At 42.4% G+C, this 27,496-nt stretch overlaps 1 pseudogene; it reads right to left on the reverse strand.

Moving 5' to 3' along the window:
* Positions 1-17,918: 17,918 nt before the first annotated feature.
* Positions 17,919-23,933, reverse strand: LOC132233690 (SWI/SNF complex subunit SMARCC1-like; annotated as a pseudogene).
* Positions 23,934-27,496: the final 3,563 nt, after the last annotated feature.

Genomic DNA, 27,496 nt, shown 5'->3' on the forward strand with positions numbered 1-27,496 from the left:
AGCAGGGGAGTGGCAGTCCAGCCCTGCAGAAGCCACAGTGGGAGGCTGCAACCCTGGGGCATGGGCCAGGCTGCAGGCACCATGCCCCACTCAGGAGACGCTGTGGCGCCAGCCCTGGCTTGCAGCATCCACCACTGCCAGCACCTCCCACCGCAGCTGCCCAGTGTCCCTCCCACAGGCTGTGGCCTGGGTCTCCCTCTTTGAGATGATTGATTGTGGGGCTCTGCCTGCCTGCCTCATCGCTCCTAACCACTCGCCTGCCTACCTGATCTCACCTAACCACTCGCCTGCTTACCTGATTGCTCCTAACACTCACCTGCCTACCTGATTGCCCCTAACTGCTCGCCTGCCTAACTGATCACCCCTAACCATTCGCCTGCCTACCTGATCACCCCTAACCATTTGCTGGGGGGCGGGGCCAGCCCAGGGAGGAGCTGAGGTGGTTCTGGTCTCTGGTTGTTCTGGTCGCTGGGCTTTTATCATATAGGATTGTTACACCTTCGAGCAGAAGAGCTGAGACCCAAATGGCATCAGCGGGGCAGAGTAGGGGGAGTGGGATATGTGTGTCTCCTGTAAAGGCCAGAGAGCTGGTTGAACTAGGTGCAGGTGGGGGCCAGGTGTAGGCGGTTCACTGGAAACTGAGTGAGGTGGTCTACTGGAAACTGAAGGCTGTTAACCTATAACGAAAATAACAGGAAACCGCTGGGAGAAGCAAGAGCCCCAACTGGGGCATAATGTAAGGATGTGCCTAACATTCCAGCCTTCTCTTTTTCCCCCCTATAAGTTGGGGTTCCTATAAGCTGGGGTTCCTGCCAGCTGGGGTTGTTCCTCTGTAATTTCTTCAAGCTTAGGTGGGATGTAGAGATGTCCCTAATTAATTGGCTATTGAGGGAGGGGATGCTCTCTAGTGTAGGTCTGAAATAGCATCATTTCCCCTATGGATCTATTGGTAAAGGGTGTCCCAAAATTCACGCATAAAGTAATTTTGATAGGAAACACAGGTTTATAATTAAAAATTGTAAATTTTTATTGATTCATAAAGTATACAGTATAGGGTTATGTATGGAATAGCATATCGGGTAAATGGATTATCATGTCGCGATAGCGAGCACCATTAACTGTTATTGCCTGAGCAGCCACATTTTCGAAGAAGAATGGTCCGATGATGCCTCCAGCCCCAAATCCGCACCAAACAGTGACACGTTGTGGATGGCTTGGTTAATCGACAAAATTGTCGCATTTGGGGTTCAGAAAATCCACAAGTGATTGTTGAGAAACAAATGAGATTTAAGTGGCATTGGAATTATCTTTCTTGCAACCCTAGTGCTTTTTAAATTATGGATTTAAAAAAATCATTTTTCCATTCTTACTTGATATTGCTCTATTAACATTTTAAATTTCACCGTGGGTTACTTTTCATCATTTATGTTTTTCTAGGAAATTATGCATTTCCTCTATTTTCCGATGTGTTGCTTTGCAGTTGCACACAGCATTTTAAATTGAACATTTTTCTATTTTCATCTTATTTCACTTCTTGACAGCATTCAATATAGTTGAAAACTCTGTACTTCTAGGTTTTGAGTTTCTTAAATTTGTTGAATGGATGTTAGAGATGCCTATCTTTAATGTGACAATGCAGAGGAATGCATGGTGAATATTAATAAAAATTACAGGAAATTTAAAAATTTAGTAAATTGTTGACAGTTTTATTTTCTCACGAGTACAGGATTCATCTATGTAATTATGCAATTTATTACCCTTTTCTACATTATTTTGGAAAATTACAGCCTTAGAACAGAGATCAGGAATTGTTAACATTGTGGCTGATTTGTTTGACAACAGAGCTCTGAGAATAGAGTCACAGATACTTTGTAAGCAAACAATCAGCATTGAAACCAAAGGAGAGTGATGTCCTCTGACTGAAATAAATATGCCTCTAACAGATTTTCAATGCTTTTCAAGACCATAACTAATATAAAATTGACTAATATAATTGCTAGTACAGCACCTAATATGGACTGCCTACTTTTTATATTAAAATAATGTTTGCTACATGACTTTATGAAACTGGAGCAAAAGTTAAAAGTTAAAGTAGACCATGTGAACATGATAAAATAAAGTGAGCTTCTAGTAAAAGACTTTTCTGACAAATGAAAGCCAAATCTCTGATGATGCAGCACAGCTCAAACAATAACAAACCAACCAAAGAACAGCCATGGAGTCCTCTGCATTCCAGCCTCTGTGCAAAGGGCCAGTCAGGCCCTGAGGCGGTCAGTGAACTGCTGCTGAGTGGTTTTTAAACTTGATTGTAATCCTCTCTGAGGGGGAGGAGGTCACCTAACACAATTCATGTGGTTTAAATCACCATTTCTTTATTTAGTTCTCCTCATACTTTAACAAATTAAATTTTGTAATGAATTAGTCATGAAATGAAAAATGTTTCAGTTGAATGGAAAAACTTCCTATAATAAGTCTCCAAGCATCCAGGAACAAGTCAAGCTATTTCCTGCACAAATTTTCAACCAGGTTATACCACTTTATTTTTTTAATATATTTTTTATTGATTTCAGAGAGGAAGGGAGAGGGAGAGATAGAAACATAAATGATGAGAGAGATAATTAATTGCTATGTCCTGCACCCCCCCCCCCCCCAGGAGCCCGCAACCTGGACATATGCCCTTGGCCAGAATCGAACCTCTGGACCCTTCAAGTCTGCAGGCCGATGCTCTATCCACTGAGTCAAAACAGCTAGGGCCAGAATGTACCTCTTTAAGCACTGAGCTTTTAACTATTTCAAGTGGAAACTGGAATCATCAAATACAACACATATCCTACCTGCTTAATGTCATATAGTATTGACCTGGCCAGTGTGGCTCTGTTGGTTGAGTATCATCTTGTGCACCAAAAGGTCACCGGTTGAATTCCTGGTCAGGGCACATACCCAGATTGTGGGTTCAACCCCCCAGTTGTGGTGTGTACAGTAGGCAACAAGTTGGTGTTTCTCACATCAATGTTTTCTTTCTCTTCCCGCCCTCCCCCCCCCCCGTGTTTCCCTCCCTCTCCTTTCCTTTCTCTCTAAAATAAGATAAACATATTTTAAACATCATATCGTACTTTTCTTGATGCAAATTCATCATCAAACATGACTTGTATATTTTGATGGGACTGGTGTGCAGGATCCTCTATTAAATGGTCTTGAGGTGATAGGTTTTTCACATTAAATTTATTTTTTGGTTTCCTCCTCCCATGCAGTCAGGTGTCACGTTTTATTGTTTCCCTACCTCTCACAGGACCCTGTAGATACTTGTGATTTGTTCATCAGAAATCAGATGATAACCAAACATCTAAGAATCAGGTGTGACGTAAGAAAAAGGAGACTGTGAAGATGGGGACCTGACGCATTCATTTCTGAATAAATACATGTGCATTACTAGTACATCTCTCCTGGTTTTCTCCAGATTGGTGATGCTGCCACAACTGCAGTCTAAATGAATGAAGTGCAACTAGTTAGATGCTTATGGTCACTAGTAAATAAAATATCTACCATAATTTAATAATTTAAGAACCCTGTTGAACAACAGAGTTTTGAAAGAGTAAAGCTCTCTTTGCAGAAGAGTTCAAAAGCATGTTTCTAAAGGACTATGTAAGGAAAGTAGAACTATATAGATCAGCAGATGGCTTCATTGGCTTTGCATAAACTTATTAACAAATTAGGTAACAAAACAAAGCAATTTAATGAATCATCAGATGAGGCATTGAATTCAAAGCTGATTTGTAATGTGCTTTTCATAACACAACTTGCTTAATTATCCATATGAATGAACGAATCATTAATACCTGAAGCCTGCTCAACAGTTTTGAATACCTACTTATGTACTGGTAGTGATCATTTGCTGAGTAAGGCAATGAGTAGCTCCCTGGGTAAGTAGTCCTCAAAATAATCACGTGAGGACTACTTCAATAAACAACACAGCTGTTTCTTGAACGTTTTAGAAACCCAAGATATGTATTTCAAGAGCAAAGTTATCTTGTGTTGTATCAATTTAGATGCAGTTGCTTATTAGATATCTATTTTTTAAGGAAGATATGATGGAATTCTGTCAATTTACAAGAGGAAGTGACAGCAACTGATCATAATGCATAATGTTGTTCTTAAAACAACAGCTTGTCTGCAGCCCCAGGCTTCTGAAAAATTTGCACAGGTGGGCAAAATATTTGGGCACAACTCTTCAACAAATTTAATTTCATTTTAGTCTCTACATTTTTAGGAAATTTTCTCATCTCCTTTGAAATCTAAGTATGGGAACCACTAGGACATGTGCAAACATTTTGCTGTGAGTTACAGAGAAACACTTAAAGAAAGCATTTCATGACGCAGACCAGGCTATTCGAGCTTTTGGTGAGGAGGGTGTTTCCCAGGCTTGTGATCAGCTGTGTGGAAATAATTGGTTAACCTGACAGAGAAGCCCCTGTAGGGTTGTTGAAGAGAAGTTTTTGGGAAATAATACCCAGAACCAAAGTGAGAACAATTTTATATGTGTCCCTCCTCACAGGAGAGGCAAGGAAAGAGCAATAACAATTTTGGATTTATACCTTCTAAAACTTCTCAAAACCACAACTACATTACTAACCCTAACTTTAAAATTCCTGCTGTTGGTCATGTGAATGTCAAGATCACACAACAGAACCTATTTACATTACATCTAATAAATTAAAAATGCAGGTGCCATGCTTAGTGCAGTGTCTGGTACATTAAATGCTTAATAATTCCATGATTGGAAGAAGAGTTACACGTCTGCCTCCTGTACCTTCTCCACTTTGATGATGATGGCATAGTGTGTGGACTGGGTTCTACCTTTAATAGACAGACTTAGAATAGCTAATAATATAAGAACTGTAATACAGTAGAAGATGAAACTAAATAGACTCTTAGGCTAAAAAATTACAAAAGTTTTGAAGCTTCTCCAGTAAGTTTATTTTGCAAACTTTTTGTATTCTGTTTTATTGGCTTACACTGTTATAAAGAGAAAAATGCAATTTTGACCACTGAACTGCTTGTTATTTTAATATGTTTATTTCTCATTGACCTTCAAATGTCAGCAGCTCATCAGTTTGGGTATAAGTGTTCTTGCCACCCCACCCCACCCTGTCAGTGAGTCAAATAGCTCAATATACACAATATGCCTAAACAGAGGCAAACAAGCCCATTGTAAAGTAAACAAACTTTATAATGTAAATAAGTGTTCCTTGTTGGAACATTTTATATCCAGTTCACATCTTCCCTGAAATTGGGATATTTATATTTACTAGACAACAATCTCTCTAAAGCAAAGAGTTTATCTCTTTGAAAACTCAAGTAATTCTTAAGAGCAATATTTTTCTTATTGATCTAAAATGAATGGAGTGTGGAAGGCTGAAAAAGAAACAAGTCCTTCAAATGATCAAGACAGAAGAAAACTGAAAGATATGTTTAATAGAGTAGGAAGAAAATTGTAAATTATATATTCTATCAAAAATATTGTTTTTCAAAGAAATAGTTTGGGACCTATTGCCCCAGACTTAGATATTTCCTCAATTAATTAAAATCAGAAGTGTTGGTTTTATTGGAGGAAAGTACATTAATTCTTTGAAGTCAGAATGAAAGGGTTGCACAATTTAATTTCTAAATGATTGAATAAATGAAGTATCAAATATAAACAGTAGTGTAGCAAGAAAATAAATTGGCAGAAATAATTACTCCACCAGTAGTAGTAATTAAGACCACCATTTGAAAGATCTATACACAAAAAATGAAAAGATATTATTATAAGATTTTACAGCACACAATTCAATCCTAATTCATTACTATTATATTTCTTTCTTCTTCAGTATTAGTGGGCCCACATTATCTTCTGTTAATTCATTGTGTTTATTATGTGAACCATCACAGGCAGGAAACTAGAAAGGAAAAAGAATTTCACGTGTTATTTAAATGATTCAAGAAGTAGAAATATTTGTGAAATGCACACATTTCTTTTGAAAAAGAAAATAACACATCAGATAGCTTGCTTGAGTAATAGATGTATTCTACACCTGACCTGACTCCATTCTCATATCACTGCAAATCTAACAATTTTAAATAGTCAATTCAGTATTTAGTGTAGATTTTAAGTAAAAAGTTTTGGATGATTCCATATGAGGCAATAAAACATGTTTAAAAGGAGATCACAATAAGCTTTTGTTCTCTGTGGAGCTCTAAATTTGAACTCACCTATTCACTTATTTAAATTTAAAAAGAATGTAATTTAAATTCAAAATATATTAAAAATATTTTCTTATATAAAACTCATGCATATTATAAAATTTTTGAAAAATATAGTTTTAAAAATTCACTCATAGGTAACAATTAACATTTTAACATATTTTTCCTCTGCATTTACTATCTGTATTCATTTTTATTTTAAAAAAACTGTAACAGGCTGGCCGCTGTGGCTCAGTTGGTTGATCATTCATCCCATGCACAGAAAGGTCACAGGTTGAACTCCTGGTTAGGGCACATGCCCAGGTTTCGATGTTCTCTCTCCCTTTCTCTCCTTTCCTCTCCCTCTCCATTCCTCTCTCTCAAAAATCAATAGAAACATATTTTTAAAAAACTGTAATATACTTGTATTACTTGTATTATATTATGCTTTCATGCCATTAAATATTCTTTAAAACATGATTTGTAGTGACTTCCTAATACCCCATCATTTTTAAAAATATGCTTTTATTGATTTTAGAGAGAGAGGAAGGGAGAAGGATAGAGAGATAGAAACATTAATGAGAGAGAAGCATCAACATCAATTGGCTGACTCCTGCACACCCCCTACTGGGGATCGAGCCTGAAACCAGGGTATGTGCCCTGACTAGGATTCAAACCCATGACCTCTAGGTTCATAGGTCAACACTCAACCACTGACCCACACTGGCCAGGCACCTTATCATTTTTATTACACCATAGTTTAATTATTCCTCTATTATCAGATTCTAGATTGTTTCTAACACTTTGCTATTAAAGGATGATGTGATAAACTTTATTGTACTTAAAACCTCATTAACCTATGATTAAAGAAGAACAGATTTGTTCTACTTTACTAGCTCATACTATAAGGCACTATACATACATCATCTCACTAAATCCTTGAAAATGTCTGTGATGTTGATATATTATCAGAATTAAAATCAGAGATTAAAGATCAAGTAAGTTGCCCAAAGTCATACTGTAAGTGGCAGACGTCAGCTTTGACCACAATTTATTCAGATTCCAAAGCTTAAACTCTTCCACTAAACCTTATGTCCTCTCATAATATAGGTGTATTTTAAACTATGTTACTTTAGCTAATTGCTAAAACATAGTAAAAACATCAGATCTCTATCCTTATTTGCTGCTCTAACTTTTCTAATGTAGGTAGTATGGATCATAAAATGCAAAATTTAATTTAGGAATACAGAATTTTAGTACTGAACACTATGGAAAAACCTTTCATCTCACAGAACCTCAAAATTAAGGATTTGAGAAGGAAAACATTTTAATTATACAACATTTTAGTGTATGTATAAATGGACATCTTACCGTCTTAGAACGCCAGCATCTACAAGAAGCTGCTTTAGTAAGACACAAATCTTCAATGTTTATTTCATTCACAACTTTGGAATTTTCCTTTTGTATTTTAAGATCAATCAAGCTATCCTGTTGTTTTTTCTTTGGGAGGAGTGGATGAACTGTAAGGTAGCCAAGTAGTGCAAATACACCAAGGAAAGACAATAACTAAAGCCATTCTGAAACTAAACATGCACAGATGTGTTAGTCTGCAGTGCTCTCATAGTAGAACTCAAACAGCATGTTTCATCCTTAAGCAGACTCTTTATTCTTTGCTTCTCTTTAATTTCTTAACTATTCATCTTTAAAACCATGAATCAGTAAATCAAGCTGCCTTTACCTAGGACCACCTTGTTTCATTTGTGGGCTAGCTTGAGACTTTTGAAACGGAAAACAAAATTTTCAGAGATAGGTCCTATATCAAATATCCTATCATTATCCTAAGTATATTCGTGTTTATCATTATTTTTTTTTCAGGAAATATGACCCATAATTATAAACCAAATTCAATGTGTGATATATTTTATAGATTTAGAAAATATTTCTACAAAGTTTAAAAGCATACAACAGAATATCTGTACTTTACCATTCATATATAATTTCAGACAGAATATGTTTTAACTTTTTTGATAAGGCATAGTGATTCTTAAAGAAACACATAGATGTTGTGTAAGAGCGACTTTTAAAAAACTAATTAAAATTTTTGTATATGAAATGTTCTCATTGTTAGCTACATCTTATTCCTAAGTGTTCTTCAAGTGTCTTCTTTAGTTCTCAGCACCATTTTGGGGCACAGGAAATATAAGTAACATAAATTAAATGGTCCTATGCCTGTGGAGATAAACACACCAGGAAATAGGATAAACATTTTAGCATGTTTTTACCAAATGTTGGTTAGTGTTCAACCTCTGCTGGGCTCTTTAGGGAATCCTTTCTGTCCTTAAAGAATTATCATTTGACATCCTTCCCTCAGGGCCTATCGGGTAATATGCAAATTAGCCCTCACATCATCACAAGATGGCTGCCTACGACCAGGCCGGCAGGGGGGTTAGTGCGGGATGACAAAACGACTGAACAGCAGTCTGTGTGGGGTGACCAGGTCAGTGGGGTGGGGGGGACAGTTGGGGGTGACCAGGCTGACCGGGAGGGCAGTAAGGGGTGACCAGGCCAGGGGGGCAATTAGGGGTGATCAGGCTGGCACACAGAGGCAGTGAGGGGCAATCAGGCTAGTGGGGTGCAGTTAGGGTCAACCAGGCAGGCAGGTGAACAATTAGGAACCAGAGGTCCAGGATTGTGAGAGGGATGTCTGACTGCCAATTTAGGCCTGATCCCCGGGACATCCCCCAAGGGGTCCCAGATCGAAGAGGGTGCAGGCTGGGCTGAGGGGAACCACCCCCCCGCCCCATGCACAAATTTCATGCACCGGGCCTCTAGTCAGATATAAGATGACAGACACAGAGACAACTGCCTTGAAAGAAAAGTTTATTACTTACAGTTCCCAAGAGGAGGGGACACACCATGCCACACAGGACACAGGGAAAGTACCAGGGTTGATCAGGTGTAAGGTGACAGGAAAGCCTGGGCACAAGCCTTTATTGTGGCTTCCAGGAAACAGCAAGGTGGGGCAGGGTAAGCAGTTTAGGAGTGAATAATTTCAGTGGGCTCTCAGCTGTTGAGGTGGTCCCTAGTTGTTTCATACCTGACCCAGGGTGATTTGGGACAGGGGAAAGCCTGATTGGTAAGTGATTTAGATAGGTGGTAGGGCAGTGGTTCTGAACCTTCTGGCTCTTTAAATACAGTCCCTCATGTTGTGACCCAACCATAAAATTATTTTCGTTGCTACTTCATAACTGTAATGTTGCTACTGTTATGAATCATAATGTAAATATCTGATATGCAGGATGGTCTTAGACGAACCCCTGTGAAAGGGTTGTTCGACCGCTAAAGGGGTCGTGACCCACAGGTTGAGAACAGCAGTGGTAGGGCAAAGTGTAGGCTTTGGATTGGTTGATTTGCATATGAAAGGTGAGCTCCACCAGCAAGTTGTTTATTATCTTTGGGAATTAGCTGGTCCTGGAGGGGCAGGTTCTCCAAGGCCAACAAGGGCCCCAAGATGTCAAAGCATCATAAAATATACAAAGTAAAAAACATAATTAAAACACAGGTGTGACAATTTAAATTTAAATAATTAAAATGAAGTAAAACTCAAAATCTAGTTTCTAAGATGCAGTAGTCATCAATAATGAGAAGTTGGGCCTTTTTAATAGTTTTAGCAACTTCACTCTTTATATTGAGTCTAGAAATTGAAGTTTCATTTAATGGAATCGGTAATTTATATTGGGAATGAAAGTGTTTCCACCGAGAAGTAAATTTACAGCAATTCCTGTAGACGCTGTGAGTAAAACCGTACCACCACGACCTCTAATATAATGTATTAAAACTTTATACAGCCCTAACCGGTTTGGCTCAGTGGATAGAGCGTCAGCCTGTGAACTCAAGGGTCCCAGGTTTGATTCCGGTCAAGGGCATGTACCTTGGTTGCAGGCACATCCCCAGTAGGGAGTGTGCAGGAGGCAGCTGATCAACGTTTCTAACTCTCTATCCCTCTCCCTTCCTCTCTGTAAAAAACCAATAAAATATTTTTTTTAAAAAAAACACAAAACTTTATACAGATATGCAGGTGAATAGGATTCCTAGCTGGCAGGCCTCTGACAGCAAGCTGGCCACCTGTCGATTCCGTGAGGAATGGGGCTCCCTCCTCCCTCCTGTCAGGGTCCGGGGTGCAGGTAAATGGGGTTCCTGGCTGGCGGGCCACTGACAGCAAGCTATCCAACAGCAGATTCTGTGAGGAATGGGGCTGCCTCCTACCTACTGTCTGGCTTGAAGGCTGGCCACACCCCCTGTTGGGCCAGACCCAGAGTTCTACCACACTGTGGCCTCCGCCTCAGCAACCCAGGACTGACTGCTGCTGGGTGCTCCTGGTGCTCTGAGGGTGGGTTCTTCCCTCAGGCCTTGTGGGAAACAGCTTGGGGAAGGTGCAGCCCTTGGCAAGGCAACCCAGCATTCAGTACTTCCATGCTCCCCTCTGAGGGTGGGTTCCTGCCTGAAACCTCACCCTCTTGGAAACAGCTCGGGGAGGGCACAGCTGTTTCCAAGACACCCCTCCAGGACTGACTTCCTGCTTGTTGGTCGAGCTTCGGGACGTAAGTTATGCCCAGGGTTTTTATATAAGTAGATTGTTATCTATTTATAAAGCTGACTTCCATTAGCCTGTAAGAAAAGGAGCTGTGTGCTACTACTCTTCTGGAACAAAGTAGACTCCTAAGAAATGTTTAATGAATAACTTACTGAATGAATAATGTAGAGTATAAATATCAGTCCTTTCTTTACTCATCATATTATATTGCAAGTATTTATTTATACTGATCTTCTAGATCAGGCAATTACCTTATATGAATACTAGAGGCCCGGTGCACAAAAATTTGTGCACTCGGGGGGAGGGAGGGTCCCTCAGACCAGCCTGTGCCCTCTCGCAGTCTGGGACCCCTCAGGAGATAATGACCTGCTGGCTTAGGCCTGCTCCCGGGTGGCAGAGGGCAGGCCCAATCCCTAGGTGCAGCCCCTGGTCAGGCTCAGAGCAGGGCTGATTGGGGAGTTGGGGCGCCTTCCCCTGTCATGCACAGAGCAGGGCAGATTGGGAGGTTGCGATGCCACCCTCAGTCACACTCAGGGTAGGGCCGATTGAGAGGTTGTGGTGCCACACCCCTGTCACGCACAGAGCAGGGCCCATCGGGGGGGTTGGGGCTCCATACCCTGTCATGCACAGAGCAGGGTCAATCAGGGGGTTGGGGAGCTCCCCCCTGTCACTCACAGAGTAGGGCCGATAGGGGAGTTGGGGCACCGCCCCCTGTCACACTCAGGGCAGGGTGGATCAGGGGGTTGGGGTGCCGCCCTCTATCACCCACAGAGCAGGGCCGATCAGGGGGTTGGGGCGCCGCCACTGTCACACTCAGGGCAGGGCCAATGGGGAGGTTATGGCTCTACCCTGTCACACACAGAGCAGGGCCCGTGGGGGGTGGGGGGGTTGGGGCCCCGCCCCCTGTCACACAGAGCTGCAGGGCGATCAGGGGGTTTGGGCGCTGCCCCCTGTCACGCTGATCCCGGTGCTGGGAGGCCTCGCAGCTCCGCTGATCCCAGTGCTGGGAGCATATTACCCTTTTACTATATAGAATAGAGGCCTGGTGCATGGGTGTGGCTGGCTGGTGTGCCCTGAATGGTGTCCTGGATCAGCGTGGGGGTCCCCACTAGGGTGCCTGGCCAGTCTGGGTGAGGGGATGATGGCTGTTTACAGCTGGTCACACACCCTTCAGGGTGGGGGTCCCCACTGGGGTGCCTGGCCAGTCTGGGTGAGGGGCTGAGGGCTGTTTTCAGGCTGGGACTGAAGCTCCCAACCGCTCCTTTTTTTCTTTTTTCTTTTTTTATTCTGGGCCAGCTTTAGCTCTGAGGCCTCGGCTGCTGAAAACAGGTTTCTGGCCTTTGTTTACCGTCTGTATTTGATACAATGTTGCGGTCCGGCTGGCTGAAGCCCTGCTGAGTAAAGCAGGTTTCTGGGGTTTTTTTAACTTCTATATTTGCAACATAGTTGCTAAGAGTTGCAGCTGAGAGGCCAGCAAGTCAGGTGGGGAACATTGGAGTTCTCTGTCACTGAAGCAAGCAAGCCTCCCTACTTGCATCAGCTGCCTGGCTGCCGGCCACCATCTTGGCTGCCAGTTAATTTGCATATCTCGGCCCTACTCTGTGAGTGACAGGGGGATTAGCCAATGGGAAGGGTAGCGGAGTGACACTAATTACCATGTTTCTCTTTTATTAGTGTAGATTGGCCCCAAGATCCAGTATAGTATCTTTTTATTTTTTATTGCTTAAAGTATTACAAAGAGTAATACATATGTCTCCTTTCCCCCCCCCCCTTGACCTTCCTCAGCCTCCCCTACCCTGCAGTGTCTTGTGTCCAATGGTTATGCTTATATGCATGCATACAAGTCCTTTGGTTAATCTCTTACCCCACCCCCCCGCCAACCCCTCCCCAGCCTTCCCACTATAGTTTCACAGTCTGTTCAATGCTGCCCTGCCTCTGTATCTTTTTTTGTTCATCAGTTTATAATGGTCTTTATTATCCATAAATGAGTGCAATCATGTGGTATTATTCTTTCACTGATAGGCTTATTTCACTTAGCATAATGCTCTCCAGTTCCATCCATGCTGTGGCAAATGGTAAGAATTCTTTCTTTTTTACAGCAGCACAGTATTCCATTGTGTATATGTACCACAGTTTTTCAATCCATTCATCTGCTGATGGGCACTTAGGCTGTTTCCAGATCTTAGCTATGGTAAATTGTGCTGCTATGAACATAGGGATACATATATCCTTTCTGATTGGTGTTTCTGGTTTCTTGGGATATATTCCTAGAAGTGGGATCAAGTCAAGACAGTCTTTTCAATAAATGGTGTTGGGAAAATTGGATAGATACATGCAAAAAAATGAAACTAGATCACCAACTTACACCATACCCAAAAGTAAACTCAAAATGGATAAAGGACTTAAATGTAAGATGGGAAGCCATAAAAATACTAGAGAAATCCAAAGGCAACAAAATCTCAGACATATGCCGAAGCAATTTTGTCACCAATACAGCTCCTAGGGCATTGGAAACTAAAGAGAAAAAAAAATGGGGCTACATCAAAATAAAAAGCTTTTGTACAGCAAAAGAAACCATCAACAAAACAACAAGAAAGCCCACTGCATGGGAGAACATATTTGCCCATGTTATCACCAATAAGGGTTTAATCTCCAACATTTATAGGGAACTCATACAACTTAACAAAAGGAAGATAAACAATCCAATCAAAAAATGGAAAAAGGGTCTAAGTAAACACTTTTCAAAAGAGGACATTCAGAAAGCCAAGAGACATATGAAAACATGCTCAAAGTCACTAATCATCCAAGCGATGTAAATCAAAACAACAATGAGGTACCATCTCACACCTGTCAGAGTGGCTATCATCAACAAATGACAAGTGCTGGAGAGGATGTGGAGAAAAAGGAACATTCGTACACTGCTGGTGGGAATGCAGACTGGTACAGCGACTATGGAAGACAGTATGGAGTTTCCTGAAAAAGTCAAAAATGGAACTCCCATTTGACCCAGTGATCCCACTTTCAATATAGTATCTTGAAAGAGTAGTTATACAATAGATGTTTGTTGAGTGTAGAATAACATTAAGTATCATACTGTATATTATAAAATTAAAAAGTTAAAAGAGGTTAATGACTCAAAGTCAAAAAGTAAATGTATTGGGGGGAAATTAAGAAAATGAAATAAATTAATTAATAAAGTAAGGATGAGAATGAAAAAAACAACAACAAAAGAATGTAAAGATGAAAACCTTAACATAGATTTTTTAAAAAATATAAAATACTTTTATTGATTTCAGAAAGGAAGGGAGAGAGAGAGAGAGATAGAGAGAGAGAGAGAGAGAGAAACATCAATAATGAGAGGTAATCACTGATCAGCTGCCTTCTGCACACCTCTTACTGGGGATCGAGCTGCAACCCAGGCATATGCCCTTGACCGGAAATGAACCTGGAACCCTTCAGTCTGCAGGCCAATGCTCTATCCACTGAGCAAAACTGGCTAGGGCAAAAGGGAGTCATTTTGATTCATTCACACTGGACAGCTATTGTTGTTAGTTGCTGGAGTTTTTTTGTTTTGTTTTTTTGTTTTGTTTTTTTGCGGGGGTGGGGGGGTGGGTTTACAATCTAAGGAAAAAGGTCAGTATTCCTGACTAAATAGTCAGTTATTGCGCATTTCAAAAATTCTTACCGTACACTGGTTGAAAAATGGTGATATACTGGTAAAATAATGAAAGGTACTACTATCTCCGACAACAAAATAACAACTTATATAACACTTTTAGTATAACCTGCTTATTAATGATAAACTTCATTTGAACTACAGAAAAGCTTTATAAAGGAAAATAATAGAGCCTATAAAGCTCAATTAGAAATTGCTTTATTAATGCTGATTTTAGTGAAGAAATATGAAATACAGAAAAATCAAACAGTAAACTTAAAAAAAAAACTTTTAAGACCAGCTATTTCCTGTGAACCTGTTTGATATATGTTGTGCTATTACAGATATTTTTGATACTATGATGAAAAAACTGTCACCTAGTAATTGTTAGGTATAATGCATATTTTATACAGTATATTTTTATTTTAGGATTATAAAAAATAAGATTTATTTTTTAAAATTTAGAAAAATATAAAAAAGTAACTTTCAATCCCACCAGTCAAGAGTAAGTAACATTTTTTTTTTTTTTACATTTCTATGTTCTGGGGTGTTTTTAAAATTTTTTTGATGTACATACATATATGCTTTAAATACTTAAAAAGCAAAATTGATACCGTATGATATAGACCATACAGTGTATATCATAATTTTTCACTTAATATTATATCAGAAACATTTTCCAATTCCTTAGTATCCTTTGGAAACATGAACTTTAATGGCTACACCCAACTATCATATCCCCTCGCATCACAATAGAAGATCTACAAGGGCAGGGGCCTTATTTGTCTGCATCACCACTGTCTCCTTGGTGTGTAAATAATGCTTGGCTCAATTTATTTTATTTTATATTGAGGCTTAACTTAGTGTTCAGCCTGTTGAACTTTGTGTTAAGTGTTCAATTTGATAAATTTTTCAACTATATAGACCTGTGAACACCACTGAAAAGAAAATATAGGGTATTTCTATCATTTTAGAAAGTTTACTCTTATACAATCTCTTCTTTCTGGGTTTTTTTCATCAATTTAAATGCTTAATAAGTATTTCTGAATGAAGAAATCTGATCTGTTAAATAATTTCTTTTCCACTTTTTAACTAAACAATTATTTTTCCCCCCCAGAAGTGATGATCCATTTAGTCATTGAAAAAGGAGGAGTTAGGCCTTCTTGATCAATTTCCTCCAATCTCCCAAAACTCCCTCTCTTCATTTTCCTGAAATAATAACACACTGAGAAACATGTTTGTACAAAAACCACGCATTATTCCCCCCTCACAAAATCGAGTGGCTTTATTACAGGAAGGAAACCAGGTCAAAGACCTGAAAAGAAAAAGTCACTACTTACACTGAAACGTAACAGGGTTAAGAGTTCGGGTGCTGTGTAGAATTATTACCAGTGTAGTAAAATATATTTCCATCTGGATCTTTTAAATTTGAAAGTGATCACATTAAAAACCTGAGGTTCCAAGGGACCACAGTATGAACCAGAATTTCATCTTCCTTTAAGACCCCAGTGGAAAAGGTAAGTATTTGGAATGAGTTTCCTTTGGGAAAAGCTGGCGGAAAATAGGGAAAACCTGGGCCATTGTCAGAAGGCACTGGGTTGTCCTGGAGGCAAACGCATGGGAACTGAACACCAGTAGCAACAAGCTCACTCTTACTCCAAGCCCGGAACAAACACGAGGAGCAAGGTTCTGGCTCCAGTGCCCACGGGACCAGGGCCGCCCACCTATACCCTCTCATATGTAAAGCTTATAAAATGTGTAGAAAAGATCCCCAAAAGATGTTCCACTGGCATTCCAACTGAAACTGCCATTAGAGACTGTGAGGGGAAGAGGAGGAGCTCTGGGCAGCGGATGTGGCACAGCGTTCCCACACCCACGCAGGACGGGGAGGCCAGGGAGGCCAGGGAGGCCAGGGAGGCCAGTGGAGAAACCAAGAGTCTCAAGTCATCTCAAGTCACTCCTCAGCAGGGTAGGGATGGGCTCCAGTTAAGGCATTTCCGTGGCTCTTCCTCTGGAATAGCTCCCACTCCCGGCAGAGCTCCTGACCCTCCAGCATTTGCTGTTGCCATGAGCTCCGTGACACCAGAATGTGAGATCTCAGAGAGGGAGGGGAAGCACGAGGCTGCCGACCAGGCCCCACTTGCTGGGCCCCACCCCAACCCGAAAGTACCGCTTCACTCAAGTCCACTCACCCTGGTGCTGCAAGAGGTAGCGTGGGGACCTGCTCCCCGGCCAGCCTAACCATGAGCTAAATGTCAGCACTATCTACTCCTTTTAAAAGTTTTCTTTTCTTTTTCCTTTCTTCTTTCCTTCCTTCCTTCCTTCCTTCCTTCCTTCCTTCCTTCCTTCCTTCCTTCCTTCCTTCCTTCCTTCCTTCCTTCCTTCCTTCTTCCTTCCTTTCTTTCTTTTGAAAAAGAACGCACACAAGCGGTGAACAAGTGGGCTAGGTTCACAGGGCGGCCGTTGCCCTAGGCCCAGAACCTTCCTGGCCTGTCCCAGGGACAAAGGGATGCCACCCCACCCCCACCCCCCTCTCCAGGCCAGCCCTCAAAGCTTAGGCTGCTTCAGAAAACAGAAACACCCACCGCAACCCAGCAGGTCACCCGACAGGGAAGCAGGCCCTGTGGGCCAGGAGGGGAGGGTGCGGCCTGTGCTCTGCGTGTGCTCCCCTCCCGGTGCTAATGGGTGATCTGCGGGCAGGGCAAGGCCTGAGACCTCATTAGAGAGAAAACCCAGCGGGGTCCCTTCCCTGTCCTTTGATTTGGGCGTATCTTTGGGTGGCCAAAACCTCAGAGACGTCACCATCAGCACCATTCTTAGCTCAGATAAGCAGGAATAAGGTCACTTGTAATGCCTTAGGGTTGTCCCTACTGGCTATCCCTCTGCCCATCACCAGGTTTTGGTTCCTATTAACTTTGAATGCTCTCCTTTAAAACAGTGAAGAAAATAGAAAGAAATGATTATTAAACGTTATCCACAGAGGCATGAGGCAAAGCAATACTGCGGGACAACAGAAATGATAGAGCCTGGAATACCCACACTGTCAGTGCCAGCCTGACAGGTTGAACCCGGCTGAGGTAGGGAGGTGGGAATTAAGAAAGAAAGACAGGAGAGCGGGATCGGGAGGACTACAGATCAATCAAGGAACTGCAGCAAGTTTATTAACCATGCAATGCCTTTTATACACAAAACACTGAATAGGAGGTCTGTCAAGAGGAATGTATTCTTTATTCCTCTTAATCTCTAAGGGAGAGACAGAGCAGAAGGACAAATTCTCGGTACAGCAAATCTCAGTAAATAGTTACAGATTTCTTGATAAGCCATGAAAGGCTGTTGTCATTCTACAAAGGTTGCTTTCATTCTACTGATAACCGCCACCCAAACAAGTCTGGGAAAACTGTGTGGGTAAGGGTCCCAGCCTCGCTAGCCCCTTCAGGTGCAAGGACCGTGTCAGCTTACACCCAGTCTCCAACACCACACCAAGAAAGAAATGCTGGCTGCGATGGTGGGAATCATGCATCCTGGCAGAGACTGCCCCGGCACCATGGAACGGGGCCCTGGTATCTGACCTGGCTTGGGTGGGTGGGGTGGCAGCATCTGGTGGTGCTTCAGAGGGTAGAGTGGGGGTTGCTGGTGAGGCAGCATGCTGGGGTGCCCTGCTGTTCCCAGCGGAGCCAGGCCCAGGCCCCGCCGTGTGCTGGTGGCCTTGTGCAGGGTTCTGCCTGTGCTGCTGCTCCATTTGCTGGCGGGCTCGCAATTCTGCCTATTTCAGCTGTTCCATGTGGAAGTTCTGGCATTCAGTGAGCAGCTGCTGCCTCTGCTCTTCTAAAGCCTTGTTCTCTCTGTCCAGGATCGTCTCCAGCTCCTCGAAATGCCGGCGTTTGACCTCCAGTTTCTTCACCTGTGTCTCAACCAGGAGCGTGACCAGGGACTTGATCTTTCTCTCTTCCACGGCAGCCAGGTGCTTGGCTTTGGTTGCAGCTGAGGCAAGAGCAGCTGCTGCGGTCGTGGCTATGTTTCCTTTGGAAACCTCATGTTCTACTTTTTTCTCCCCAATTTCTCTTTCTCTTTCTTTACAAGTATCAGTGAGTTCCTTGTTCTCTTCAGACTCCTTTTCCTCTGACTTGATGTCCTCACTAACTTCACTATCCTGTTCCTTCTCGCTGTTTTTTTTTTCATTGTTTCCATCTTGTGCTGACACCTTCATTCATTTTGTTTTCCCCTTTGTTTTCTGTCTTTTCAGGCTGCTCACCATCAGCATCTGTTTCCATTTTTTCCTCTTCAGCTCCTTCAAGTTCTCCCGGCTCCTTGGGGCGCGTGCCTGCGATGCAGCGGCTCTCCAGGCTGCAGGTGGGATCCACTTTCCCAGAGGCTCCAGCTGCATCTTGTACTTTCTTTTTTCTTTCTTTCTTTCTTTTTTAAATTAAATCTTTATTGTTCAGATTATTACAGTTGTTCCTCTTCCCCCCCCCATAGCTCCCCTCAACCTGGTTCCCACCCCACCCTCTGCCCTTACCCGCCCCCACCCCGTCCTCATCCATAGGTGTACGATTTTTGTCCAGTCTCTTCCCGCACCCCCCACACCCCTATCCCCCCGAGAATTGTCAGTCCATTCCCTTTCTATGCCCCTGATTCTATTATAATCACCAGTTTATTCTGTTCACCAGATTATTTATTCCAGGGGTCCTCAAACTACGACCCGCGGGCCACATGCAAATACAAATATTGTATTTGTTCCTGTTTTGTTTTTTTACTTCAAAATAAGATATGTGCAGTGTGCATAGGAATTTGTTCATAGTTTTTTTTAAAACTATAGTCCTGCCCTCCAAAGGTCTGAGGGACAGTGAACTGGCCCCCTGTTTAAAACGTTTGAGGACCCCTGATTTATTCACTTGATTTTTAGATTCACTTGTTGATAGATGTGTATTTGTTGATCATAATTTGTATCTTTACCTTTTTCTTCTTCTTCCTCTTCTTAAAAGATACCTTTCAGCATTTCATATAATACTGGTTTGGTGGTGATGAACTCCTTTAGCTTTTTCTTATCTGTGAAGCTCTTTATCTGACCTTCAATTCTGAATGATAGCTTTGCTGGGTAGACTAATCTTGGCTGTAGGATCTTGCTATTCATCACACTGAATATTTCTTGCCACTCCCTTCTTGCCTGCATAGTTTCTGTTGAGAAATCAGCTGACAATAGTATGGGTACTCCCTTGTAGATATTTGATTGTTTTTCTCTTGCTGCTTTTAAGATTCTCTCTCTGTCTTTTGCTCTTGGCATTTTAATTATGATGTGTCTTGGTGTGGTCCTCTTTTGATTCCTTTTGTTTGGGGTTTTCTGCACTTCCTGGACTTGTAACCCTATTTCTTTCACCAGGTAGGGGAAGTTTTCTGTCATTATGTCTTCAAATAGGTTTTCAACATCTTGCTCTCTCTCTTCTTCTGGCACCCCCATAATTTGGATGTTGGTATGCTTGAAGTTGTCCCAGAGGCTCCTTACACTACCTTCATATTTTTGGATTCTTTTTTCGTTTTGCTTTCCTGGTTGGGTGTTTTTTGCTTCTTCGTATTTCAAATCTTTGACTTGATTCTTGTGATCCTCTAGTCTGCTATTGGATCTCTGTATAATGTTTTTTATTTCAGTCTGTATGCTTAATTTCTAGTTGGTCCCTTTTCATATCCTCAAGGGTCTCACTAGATTTCTTGAGGATCTCACTAAATTTATCAGCGGTTTCTAGAAAATTCTTGAAAAACCTTATAACCATGGTTTTGAACTCTATATCCAATAGTTTGCTTTTCTCCATTTCTGTCATTTGTGACCTGTTTCTTTGTCTCCACATTTTGGCTGCTTCACTGTGTTGATAGAGTGGCTTTCTGTGCTAGGTGTCCACTAGGGCCCAATGGCTCAGCTTCCCCAATTACCTGAGGTGGACACTCTTGGTGCACCCCTCTGTGGGCTTTGTGCACAGTCTTGTTGTAGTTAAGCCTTGATTGTTGTTGGTATCAGTAGGAGGGATTGACCTCCATGCCAATTGGCCGTGAGATTCAGCTTTGTCTACAGTGGGAGAACTTCTGTGCTGGAGACACCCTTCTGGGGCAAGACTTGCTTCAGTGGGGCTTTGGTGCTCACTGAGTCTGCCCCCTGAATGTGTCCCTTATGGATCTGAGGAGTTGTAATCTGGATAGTCCCACTCTAACCACTGGGTACACTGGCTCTTGGATCTCTAAGGAGGTGCTAATTTAGCCTCTGCCTGAGGCTACCTAGCAGGAGCTATGGAGAGATCTGCAGATACCTCTTCTTTGTTTGTGGTTTGGAGGTGCCCAGATGAGGCCCAGCTGTGAAGCAATGCAAGCTTCTGTGGGGCCTTGGGCCTTCTTTTGGATATTCTGTGTCTCTCTGACCCAGCTGCAGTATGTTAGGTAATTTTAGATTGTAAAGGGCCAGGCCATTCATATTCAAAAGCCTCTGTGCACAGCTTGGGTGGGGCATGGTCTCAGGGAATCAACAGGGTGGAGCAAACAGCTATGGCTGATCCTCAGCCCTGCCCTAAGAGGCTCCGGGTATCATTGTCCCACGGTAATCACTGCCAGTACCTCTGAGAGAAAGCCGCCCTCAAGTTCTGACCAATGCCAGACCATCCAGTTTCTCCCCATATGAGTCTGGGTCCCCAGAGACTCGTCCGGAAGTGGAGTTCAGAGCAGTTGGGAGCTTGTGACTCCCTCCCAATTAAAAAAGACAACTGTGTCCTCTGTTGCCAGGCCTTTCCGTGCTCACGCTTACGTACCTCTGCACTTTACTTCTGCATCTCCTCTGAGTCTCAGTGTGCTTTTCTCTTTCTTTCAAGTTGTAGAATTTCCACTCAGACAGCCTTCCTGTGGTTCTGGATGATGTCCGTTTTGTCTTTTAGTTGTATTTTTGAAGTGGTTGTGGGAGGCAGCAATTTCAGGTGTTTACCTATGCTGCCATCTTGGTTTCTTTCTTGTACTTTCTTGACATGAGCTTCAACCAGTTCCAGGGGCACCACCTCCCTGACTGAGGAAACTCCTCCAAAGCCGCTTTAGCTGCAGCAGATGCCACTGGAGGCTCCACCACAGATGCCAGAAAGGCTACCGTGCTCATGACGGGTTTCCTGACTGGCTGAAGGGGTTTCCTAACTGGCTCAAGGGGACTGGCAGGGAGGCCAGGGGCCCCGGGGAGGTGTCAGAGTCCTCCACATAGGGGTCCTCGATGGGGAGCCTCAGGAAGTGGAGGACTGCCCACGTGCTCTGACACTTTGTCCAATCATCCTTGTACATCTCCAGGCCTCCAGCAGTAGCAGCAGGGTCTGCTCCTGTGTCCACTCCCTTCCAGCACTGCACCTTTACTCTGTGCCAAGATTTTTTTTTGAGTAAATGTCAGTTCTGCAAATCAATTGGTTTTTCCTTGATCTTCTTAGGAAAATTTAACATCTGCTGAGCAGCAGGGACCTGAGGTGATGGAAGGTGTAGAGGCACAAGCCCGGAGGCAGTATCAGTCAGCACATTGACGTGAGGTAGGCAGGGGTCCCATTGCCATGGGCTGGCTTTCTGGGTCCACCTGGTAATTAACAAGGCTGCACTGCTCTAGGAAGGTGTGAACCCTCATCACAGCACACACATCTCCTCAACAGGTGGTGCTGGTCAGATATTCTTGGGGGGGGGGGTTAGTCGGTATGTGTCAATCATAAAATTTCGATATGCCAAGTATATCTCTGGAGTCTTGGATTTGTTTTTTCCATTGAGAAACTCAGGAAGAGTTGATGTTCAATCACGTGAGTACAGTTATAATCAAAACAGGATGGGTAGCTGGGAATGATGATGTGATTGGCCTGCTCCATCACATTACCCTCACCAGGGTCAACCGGCCAACTCTGATCACCTTTGCTGGGATCGTCATCTTCCTCTCCTCCTGTTGTGACTCTTTCTTCATCCTGTGAAGCAGGGGGTACCTCGGGGGTGAGGACGGCGGAGCCCCAACGCACTAGGGCATCTGCATGCACGACTCCGGAGACCAGGTTCAGTGACGCAGATCCATTTTATTGTGGAACTACAGGGGTATATATAGCATGAGGGGACCAATCAGAGGGAGACACATTGCTACAGGTGACCAATGGCTGAAAGGCTGGGGTACTGTGCACGTGGCTCTAGGAGTTCGTTCAGGCAGGCGTTGCTACTTCCTGGTGTGCCGAGGAAGTATGTCATGGTGGAGTGTGCTCACACCATTGCATCAGCCGCAGCGCTGAGACATACTTCCCGAGCTCTACGTACAATCCTGCTCATCTAGATCAGCTTCAGTTCCTCCTTTAACAGGTGTTTTCTCAGTTTCTTTGGATTTACATTTTTGGGACGCACCATTGCCTCTATATTGGGCACAGGTGTGGGGTCTTCCATATCCTTGGTAAGGTCTTCCTGTTCATCTTCCTCTTTCTGACTCCTTCGCTTCCCATAGAGGCTAGCTTGGCCGTTCTTCCCACTCTTCTTCCGTGATTCTGTGGGCGTGGGGGGTAGTGGGGAAGGCGAGTGTTTCCTCTTTAGAGCATTAGCTGATGCCTTCCTATCTCTTTCCTTGGGACTTCTGACAGGCTCTTCATTCTTTGTGGAAATTCGCTGTTCTGTTGAAAACTCATGGACTTCCTGTTCTCATCCACCTCATAGTCCTCATTCATCCATTCCTTGAACACACCAGTGTCCAAAGTCCATTTTGCATGAACCTTCCACAGCTTTTCTGGAATTGGTGGATCTTCAATTTCCACATCAACATCATTACTCTGGACCCAAGTATCATAGCTGCCAGAGTTAAAGCCCCAGTGGACCAGCACTTGCTTGTCCTTCCTCATCATGGGTCTCAACTACTGTTCGTCCTCTTGTGAGGAAGAATGTGGGTAAATGTGGTGGGAAGCTTTCCACTGCTCGTCAGTGAATGTGCCCTGATGTGGTTTGACATCAATTTGTTAGCCAACTTCAGGTCAATGTCTGGAGTGAGGTAGATGTTGGGTCTGCTCAGGTAATTGCTCTGCACCAATGTTTTTTCAATATTCATAAACATCTCAACATTATGATCCATTCAGGATGGATTCTGTAGATCAAACCTCCACCAGCCCTGGTCATTCTTATACTTGTAAGCAGCCCCGAGAATGTGACACAAGGTGCCTCCATCTGTGAAATCCATGAAACATTTAGCAGGGAGCCTGGTGAAGGCTGGGTTGGTGACATGCTTCCAAAGGCATCTTCCTGGAACTGCAGGAGCTGCACTAGCAGCCCCGCCAACGTCTTATTGGTGGGCGCATCCGCGTGGACGTACTTCTTGTAGTGCTTGCCCAGCCACAGGCGCACTGAGTCCAGCTGGAACACCATCTCCGGGCTCTCCCACAACTTACCGGCCGGGCCCCGTCCTTCCTCCCGTACACAGGGCCAGGCCGACCAGCCAGCCGCTGCTGCAGCTGCCATTGTCACTGTCCGCAGTCTCCACCTCCCAACCTGCTCAGGCCCGCGGGGTGTTCCCCCTTCGTCCGCACTCTCCGAGCGTCTCTGGCCCCACCCCTAAATAATTATAAGTACCTACGATGTGGAGATAGCGTGCTAAATGCAAGTGCAGCAGCTGTCTAATTTGCCTGTAGATATCCAGTGATTACTACAGTGCCTGGCATAGAGCAGGATTTCAAATAACTAATTCACAGTTTATCTGTTGTGTAAATGCAGATTTTCGTATTCTTAGAGTCAGGTTTCTTTGGTCTGTAAAATAGGAATAACAATAATTCATTCATTTGTTCAACAATGCAAGTGCCCACCACATTCCAAATGCTGCACTGGGTGCTGGGGATACAGGCTGATAGATAAGGTTCCTGCCCCTATAGGGGTATATGTTTTAGAAAAGATTAGAAGACGCAGTCCAGTTCCTACCCCAAAGGCGCTTTCCACCTAGTATGGAATCGATCTATAAAAAAGAATTACAGTGCTGTGTACTGTGCGCACTCATGAGTAAGCCATACACTGGACAAAGTGATTAACTCTTGACAGGGTTGAACAAAGAGGAGGATTTGATACCTAAACAGGTTTCTAAAAGTGACTAAATATAGGAGTCCATAGGCAAAGGGGAAGAGGAGCCACATTCTACACAGAAGAAACAGCATAGGCAAAGGCACAGAGATATGACATACATGAAAGTTTAGGAAACTAAGTGCTACAGTATTGCTGGGATACAATGAAAGAGAAGAGGGTGTGTAACAGTGAGCCAGTACCAGACTATGGAAGGCCCTGATATAAAAGGGAACCACTGAAATATCTGAAATATTAATGTAACTGAAAAACTGTTCACTTATGAAATTACACTGGTATTAGATGGAAGATGGATTAGTGGAGAAACATTAAGGAAAAACAGAGAGGGCTAGAGAAAAAAATAACGTGAGCTGAAACTAAGGCAGTGGCCATTAAAGCAAAAAGAGGACTAATGGATCCCTAGAATAGCAGATGTTCACTTGAGTGTGCATTTTCTGTGGAAATGGTGTACAGCTTTCATTGGGATCTCAGAGTAGGTCTGTGATCAACCCTCATTAACCTGGAAACATAAGACCTGCTAACTCAGGTAGTTCAAATCAATAGGATTTGGCAAATGACTAAAAGTATGAAGCATGAGGTAAATACAGAAAGTGACGCTTCTTCATGATTCCCAGATTTCTGGTTTCATTGTCTGGATATATGATGGTACTGGCCTCAATTAAAAAAAAAGACAATATAAGAAGGGCAGCTTTAAGTATGACAAGAACTTGTGGTATAAAAGGAAGGAAAAAATAAGATATGTCAACATCCTTAAAATTGTAAGGGAGAGACTAAAGTTCAACAGATACCAGCAAAGGAGGATACTGATGGAGGGAAGAAGACACAGTTTTCTTTGAAGGAGAGTAAAATAGTTCCAGTGTGGAAGCAGCTCTGCAGTGCCTAAAAGATGCCAACTGCCTTGATGCCAACTGCCTTGGTCCCTCATCCCACAAACACATGGAAAGATATAAAAAGGCACCCACTGATTGGGGCATTTAATCCATTTACATGTAAAGTTATTATTGATAGGTACTTGTTTGTCGCCATTTTTATTCTTTAGGCCTGTGTTCCTTCTTCCCTTCCTATTTCTTCTTTTTACAGCAGACCCTTTACCATTTCTTGCACTGCTGGTTTGGTGGTAATAAACTCCCTTTGTTCATTTTTTTTTTTTTTTTTTGCCTGTGAAGCTCCTTATTTCACCCTCAGTTTTGATTGATAGCCTTGCTGGGTACAGTATTCTTGGATTCAGACCCTTCCTTTGCATGACTTTGTATATTTCATTCCATTCCCTTTTGGCCTGATGTGTTTCTGTTGAGAAATCAGTTGCTAGTCTGATGGGTGATCCTCTGTAGGTAAATTTCTGTCTCTCTCTGGCAGCCTTCAAGATTCTTACTTTATCGTTGATGTTTGCCAATTTAATTATAATGTGTCTTGGTGTCGGTCTTTTGGGGTTCATTTTGTTTGGGACTCTGTGAGCTTCTTGGACTTGTGTGACTTTTTTCTTCCTTACATTAAGGAAGTTTTCTGTCATTATTTCTTCAAACAGGTTTTCTATTCTTGCTCAGTATCCTCTCCTTCTGGCACCCCTACTATGTGGATGTTGTTTCATTTCATGTTGTCCCAAAGTTCCTTTAGGCCAGTGGTTCTCAACGTTCCTAATGCCGCGACCCTTTAATACAGTTCCTCCTGTTGTGGTGACCACCAACCATAACATTATTTTTGTTGCTACTTCATAACTGTAATTTTGCTACTGTTATGAATCATAACATAAATATCTGATATGCAGGATGTATTTTCATTGTTAAAATTGAACATAATTAAAGCATAGTGATTAATCACAAAACAATATGTAATTATATATGTGTTTTCTGATGGTCTTAGGCGACCCCTGTGAAAGGGTCGTTTGACCCCAAAGGGGTCACGACCCACAGGTTGAGAACCGCTGCTTTAGGCTCACCTCCTTTTTTTTTTTTTTTTCTAGATGCTGCTCTGCTTGGATACTTTTTCCTACCTCGTATTCTAGTTCACTGATGTGGTCCTCCACTTCTAGTCTATTGTTGATGCTTTTTATTGAGTTCTTTATTGCAGTGATGTCATTTTTCATTTCTTCTTGGTTCTTAATTTCCTCTTGGTTCTTACACATATTATTGAATTTGTCTTCTATCCTTTTCAGCGACCTTATGACCATTTCTCTGAATTCTTTCTATGACGTTTTGCTTGCATCCATTTCATTTACTTCCTCTTCTGACGATGCCTCCTTTTCTTTTGTATGCGGGCTGTTTCTTTGTCTCCCCATGATCGCTCCTCTCTAGATGTCTGGTTATGTAGCTCTCTCTCTCCTGCGTTGACTTAAAGGCACAAAATATACCACAACAATACACAGCGCACAGGGCACCAAACACAAATGTATTCACAATAATAATAACCCCAAATAAAGATGACTAACAGAAGAAAAAAGAGTTAAGGGACAGAAAAGAGTGCAAAAATGACATTGAGAAAAGGAAAAAAAAGAATAGAATAAAACCAAACAACAAAAACCAAACAAACAAAAGGGAAGTAAAAGAAAATCTGGATAGTGAAGAAAGGGAAGACAAAAGTGTGTATGGGCTTGGAGCAGGGGAGCAGAAATTAGATATATGAGTAAGTTCAATTTTTAACAGGGAGTAAAAAGAAAGGATAGAGAAAAACTAAAGCAGAAACAGGGTAAGAGAAATGGCAAAAGGGGAATGTGAGGAAGAGTGTTGGTATAAAGGAAAAACTGAGATAGAGTAAAATAATGCTACTGGAAAAATAAAAATAGAATGTAAAACACTAATCCCAAAATAAAATAAAGAAAAAATAAAATCAAATTTTAAAAAAGGTAAAATAATAGTAGTAATAATAGTAATTAAAAACAAAAATATAATAAAAAAAGGTAAAATCAGGTGAGAAAAAAAAATTAGTTTCTCAAGTAAAAGATAAAAAATAAAAATGTG

Source organism: Myotis daubentonii, chromosome 1 (genome assembly GCF_963259705.1).
Source record: "Myotis daubentonii chromosome 1, mMyoDau2.1, whole genome shotgun sequence".
NCBI lineage: Eukaryota > Metazoa > Chordata > Mammalia > Chiroptera > Vespertilionidae > Myotis > Myotis daubentonii.